General features: G+C 29.0%; 1 pseudogene; it reads right to left on the minus strand.

The window, feature by feature from the left end:
* Positions 1–1,669: 1,669 nt before the first annotated feature.
* Positions 1,670–5,831, minus strand: LOC21412609 (annotated as a pseudogene).
* Between the last annotated feature and the right edge of the window lie 992 nt (positions 5,832–6,823).

Raw genomic sequence — 6,823 nt, forward strand, 5'->3', positions numbered from 1 at the left:
ATATCTTACTGAAATTGGGTCTCATCTATAAGCCTTCATGAGTTGTTATTGTTATTGTGGGGACTATAACAAGGCACGGCAAGAGGCAATTTCACACTTCTACATAATTAGGCGCATTCATTTCTCACACTAATCCATTTGAACAACTTTTCTTTTTTGCTTTATTTCATTATATTGGCACGATCGATTTTCATGAGTGTTACTTATGAATTGCTACTTCGTTCTTTATTGGGGAGAAGTTAAACTTTATCCCTTCTATTTATGGTGTTTAAAGTTTTCAAAGCCTCTCATTAGGGAAGAGGCAATTATTGTGTTTTTGGGTATGATCATAACATTAATCCTTACACGTGGAATAATTAATATTACGCGATATTTAGATAGGGTATGGATATTTTAAGGCTAGTTTGAAATTGCTCTGTAAGGGTTTATGCGTCACGATATGAGTAGTGTGTTGAATGAAAAATAAAAATAAATTAAAGTACGAATTTACATACACTACCACACTTTTACAGTTAAGTTTGAAAAAATAAGGTCTTTTTTTTTTTTTTCCTTTTGGTTGTGTATGCTAATTGTCTCTGTGGGTGGGTGGACAAAAGGACGAGGAAATTTCAGTGTCCAGTATATAACTAGGCACATACAACTTAACAAAAAGTAATTTCCTTTTCTGTCTTCTTCACTAATTTTTCTTTTTTTTTCTTTTTTTTAATTGTTTTTTATTTTTTTTTTATACAAACCTATAAGACTTGTTTCTGTAGTCTTCATAGTTTTTAGAATTACCTTCCATTGAGGTAAAGAAATAATGAGTTGAGATTAGGATAATGGTACGATAGAATTAAATTAGTTTGCATATTATAAAGGAGAAAGGACACAAATATTGTTTAGAGTGTCTAGATTTTTAATTCTTATTTCTTAATCAATATCTTTTTGAGTAAATAACTGTAGTTAAAAGGATATTTATTAGGAGTAAGTGTAAAAATCAGAACTCATTCACTTTAAGAGTAAGTTTAACAATTTTCTCTATTATAAAGGGTCATTTAGGAATTGTGTTTTCAGTAGTGACGTCACCATAACTATTCCCTATAGAATATTATGCAAGTAATATTGGGTTTGGAAGAAGTCTATGAAAATTACAGGCAACATTAATTAATCCATCTTCACAGTTCTTAGGTCCGGATTAAATCAGAGATTGAAATGAAATTAAAGAAGACGTGAATGAAATGAACTTAGTTATAATAAACAAGCCAGTGAAGGCATTTTATTTCCTTATAATATAAAGTCTCACACAACAGTACACAGCATAATAGATAATATTATTCTCACATACGAAACTCGAAGGAGCTTTATGATCACATAATAAATACATTTCTTCTTCATCGCTCTCATCAGCACTTATTTAAAGATATATATATATATTATATGTTTTATAAAGTAGGGCTACGGACACCAACTCCAATTTCAACTATTTTCCACAAATTTACGTGACATAGAATTTTCATCTTTCAATTGGTAGATGTAGTTACATATTATTAATTGACGTGATAATCTTTTGAATAATTACTAATAAAAGGATAACAGCTCACTTGTCTCATAAGTTGGTAAAAAGAAATTGAGATTAGAGTTTGTGATCTAGCATTATTCTTATAATAAGATCATATATTTCTTGATTTAATTAGGCTGTAGAGAGCAATGAAGAAGTTGGCACTTTACGATTCTTGAGTCCGGGAATGGGTTTGATGAGGAATAGACTAAACCAACGAACAGATTCTTTGGGGATTCTTACTAAGTGATTTTCACGATCAATTTGGTAGATGCCAAATTTATAAGTGTAACCGGAATTCCATTCAAAGTCATCAAGAAGTGTCCAAATATAGAATCCCTTCATGTTGGCTCCAGCCCTGCCAAAAACTTGGGTGTTAGTAATTCTTAATACTTGTTACCTAAAGCAATGGTTGTTTAGCCAATATAGTTCTAGAGGTAATTAAATTAAGATATTTAATGATAATAAAAATTAAACTAATAATGTCCAAATTTGCTTGTTTACCCAAAGGGCATTATTAGCATGTGTAGTCTCATAAATTAGTTTACTAGTACTTCTCCCAAATGTTTAATTATACATTTTTTGTAATTATATAATTACATATAGTTACTGTGTAGTACTTATAACATACAATGTGATATCTGTGTGATAATTACTAATATGTCATTTTTGTTATTTTTTAAAAATTCCGAAAGTTTTACTAAACTTCAAATCTATCTTAAGAATTTTGTTATGTAGTATACTTTTATAAAAATAATTAATTGGTAGGTAATAGTTGGATATTTTATTATAAGGTCGACATAAATTAAAGGACTAAAACATGATAACAATTTCGAGACTACAATTATAATGATTTGAACTCAGATTTCTTACTATGATACGATTACAATATTGCAATAAAATAATGACAATTGAAAAAATAGAAAAATGAAAAAAAAAAAAAAAAAAAAAAAAAAAAAAAAAAAAAAAAGATAATCAATTGTGAATTTTTCTATAATTTATTCTTGATGAACATACTCTTTGAGGTTGTTTCTCTCAAGGTATAACTAAAGGTGAGCTTCCTTCTAATATATATATATATATTCTGTTTTGATAAAGTAGCACTATGTATTTAAATTTTTCTCCAACTAAAAGTAAGCTAAATTCCATATAATATATATATATATATATATATTCTGTTTGGATAAAGTACAACTATATATTTAAATTTTTCTGTAACAAAATAAGAGTGCAAATATTGCGCTTACTTAATAGCCTTTAAAAGATGTTGTAAATGACGACGATAGTAATCTATTCTTCCAGCGTCGTTGAGAGTAGTACTTTCGATGGGATCAGGAACTCCTGCAATAACAATAAAACCATATTTATAATCAATTTTGATAAAGACCAGTATATCAATTCTTTTAAATAAATTCACATAAATTAGTCCTTCGATTTTATCATATTATGATTTTTTTTTTTAAAAGAGAACAAAGAAGAAACAAAAAAAAATTTGAAGAATTAATTTTAATTTACCATTCTCAGTGATGTAAATAGGAGGATTTTTGTAATTTTCTTTTATGTACAACACCAATTCTTCAATTCCTTGTGGATAAACGAACATCCACGTCCCATCAATCTACATCATCAATTGTAAGTTGGAATTTTGTACACTTAGAATCAGAATAAATTTTCGTGATGTTGCTTATATAGTTTAAGCTAACAAGTCGATCATACACAACAACAACAACAACAACAACAACAAAAGATAAATGGAAAGAAAGAAAGTACCGGTTGTCCAATAGGTACACCATCTTTCGAAGCTGTATCATTTCATTAGGTGAACATTAAAAAGATTAATTGATTACTAATGAATCCAAATTTAATAGGTCTAGAGACAATAAACTGTACCTGTTAGATTAACACGACTGTCACCATTGGGACCTTGATTTATAACGCATGGTGAGACATTTGAATCCTCCGCATACCTTGCAGTATAATAATTTAGACCTAAGAAATCATATGACCCTTTTATCAGTTTTGATTCTTCTTCAGTAAATTTAGGCAATCGGCATCCAACCAAAGATCTCATGATTTCCGGGTAGTCTCCAAACGTAATTGCGTGCAAAACCCTGAATGAGTCATGGTATATACATACATTAATCAATCAGCAATAATCACTTGAGTATGTGACTTTTATAATTTTGTACTAATTCTATGTTGAGCCTCTGAAAGTCATTAGAAAAATGAACTATTTAGACATCATTTCCAGAACAAATTATTTTTTGGAAGATCAATAATATGTAAATATATGTTAGATGAATCTCACCATCCAAGCGTGAAGTCTAGGGCTCTATAGGCGGCCAAAGAAGATTCAGGAGTACGAAATTTTGGCACGACCCATAAAGATTGTATTGCTATTCCTATGCTTCCCTTTTGTCTCTCCTGAAAGGGATATACAAGATTAATATTAAATTGTTATTTTCTAATATTATATATACAAATACGCGTGTTATTATTTACTTATATATGATAATCTTTTCTTTGAACAATATTAATCTGTTTGAAACGAATACATTTGGTTTTAATTATATGACACACATATATATACATATATACATAACACATACTACTCACCTGGAATTCCTTTCTATATATGTCTACTGCTTTCGCATGAGCGAGAATTAAGTGGTGAACTACGATATAAGGTTCTGTTGCTGAGTTCCCACTAGTGCAGTTTCCATCGTAATCAGAACATCGACCAGGTGCGAAAGTACCAAGTTCATACCCCATTGGTAGTAAAAATAATTGGCTCATTAAAGGTAATCCACTTTTTCACTTTATCGCCGAACGTATCGAAGCAAAAATATGCATAACCTAGATAATCGTCCCTATAAAATAATAAAAATTTATTAAATAATTGGCATAATGTAATTTCTTAATTAATGCTTTGATCTGTACATAAATTCTGCTATATATCTATATATGTATATACATGATTTCTTACACAAACTTCGGGCTCAAAAATCCACCATATGTATCTTCTAGGGCTTGAGGCAGATCCCATTGAAATAAAGTCACTATTGGTTCGATGCCTACTTATAAAAAAAGTTCAAGTAAAAGTAAATTATCAAAGGAAATCAAACTAGTATTAAGAATGAGAATACTTAAATAGGTTGAATACTTAATGGATAAATAAGAAGTTATGAAATTAACCATTGTTTATGAGCGTTTCTATGAGCATTTTGTAAAATTTGACACCATCGTGATTCGCTGGTCCATGTCCATCTAAAATCAAAATTAAGCTTCATTGTTTTGAGAGAAAAAATTGATACTTACCCAAGAAAACATAAATACATATTTGCTAATCCTGTGTTAAATAAAACTTACTCGGCAATATTCTAGACCAAGAGATAGAGAATCTAAAGGAGTCGAAACCCGTTTCTCTCAGTCGGTTGATGTCACTCTGGAACAAATTTAAGTATTTTGAGACTAGCAAAAAAATAATAAAAAAGCATCTTGAATTATTAAAATATAGATCGTCAGGGTATATTTGCAAATCCCACATAGACAAAAGTTTATTTAATTTTTTTCATAGGTATACATATATACATATATATATATATATTGTACATGTATATATATAACGGAGAAATTTTGAAAGAATATAGAAAATAATGTACATACTATATTAACAAAAAGTATTACGTACTTATATATGCAGGAAATGTCTTACACAATTCTGCGCGCGATGTTTAATATATTTTCTTTTTAAAAATAAAAAATGAGGTTGAAACAATATTTTTTTTTATGTGAGAGTTAGCAAGTCAAGCACTTTGTTAACGTCATATAGAAAAAAGAATTCTTCTGCTTTTTCTCCAGAGCTTCCGTCTGCTATTTTTTCTGTTAAATTCATGAGAAAGGACAGAAACGTTAGAGCCATAACTATATGCTATTGTACGTGAGAAACAAAAGAGTGCAAATTTGTATCAAACCTGGATGATTCGCAGTGAAGGTATCCCATATACTGGGTTTTCTTCCTCCAAAATCCACCGCTCCTTCATACTTTTAATAGAAAAACAAATTAAACATAATAATACCACTTATAATAGGTGGTATAAACTATATAAAATAACATCAATAACTATAATTCGATGCATATATATACCTGATAAGAACTCGATGCTGCTCCAAATATGAAGTCAGGTGGAAAATCTTTCCGACTTAGATCGATATCATCAAGGTTACCAACACTGCATGCCAACAAATAGGACAGAAAGAGTAGTAAGAGAGAGAGACTTCGATGAGTTTCCATTCTTACTTCTATATTCTCTTGCATTGTATATGGTGGTCTTTATATAGACATGACAAGCATATTGGAAATAAATAAAATTTTTGAAAAAAAATAAAAGTGAGTGTTGATACTTAACGTGATAACATATGCATTTAATGTTATGAAAATGACCCATAACACGAAATAAACCAATAAATTTAAGAATGACACGAAATTTATAAATTTTTTTTGAGTTTTGTACACATTATAAAGAATTTAAGGTTCGTAAATCATCAAAATATGAGAGCATTCATCAAAATTTAAGTGTATAATAATACTAGATTTTGAGAACAATTATCATAAAATCATTAGTTCATAAAAAATCTAAAATATATGATGTGATATATATTTTTTTAAAAATGATTTTGCGAGTTAAATGACATGGCAACTGATGGTGTCTATGGTTTAATACGTAGGCATACAGCATACACAAGCACACAATATATCTTTTAAAACGCATGTGTATCACGATTTAATTTTCAAAATAATCTTTTTAGATTATTGGTAATAAAAAATCAATAAGAACAATGGAAAATGTGACTCATAGTACCAATGCAAATAACTTGTCTAACTTATAAGAACTGATGTGTAAAAAAAATAAACGAGACCTGTGACGTCAGATCGCATTATCTACTTAACCTAATATTTTTCTCTCTTCCTTTTCGTTTCTTTTAAACCAATCATCGCGGTAGAAAAGCCATATTTTACACTAGTTATAAGCTATATTATTTGTTATAGGGTTACACATTGTTACTTATGAGGGAATCATTACTTACATATGAAAAAATAATGCACCAAGAATCAAATAAGTTAAATCTTTCTCTATGTCTATTTCTTTATTCAAACGGATTACATTCAAATTAGAAAACTTAATTCGACAACTACACATTATTACATGAACATCAACGTGATGAATACGTAATTCGTGAAAAAAAATAATGAAATTAAAAGGTCATTGTTGATATTTGATTAAG

The sequence above is a fragment of the Morus notabilis genome, unplaced genomic scaffold, assembly GCF_000414095.1.
Source record: "Morus notabilis unplaced genomic scaffold, ASM41409v2 Scaffold938, whole genome shotgun sequence".
Lineage (NCBI taxonomy): Eukaryota > Viridiplantae > Streptophyta > Magnoliopsida > Rosales > Moraceae > Morus > Morus notabilis.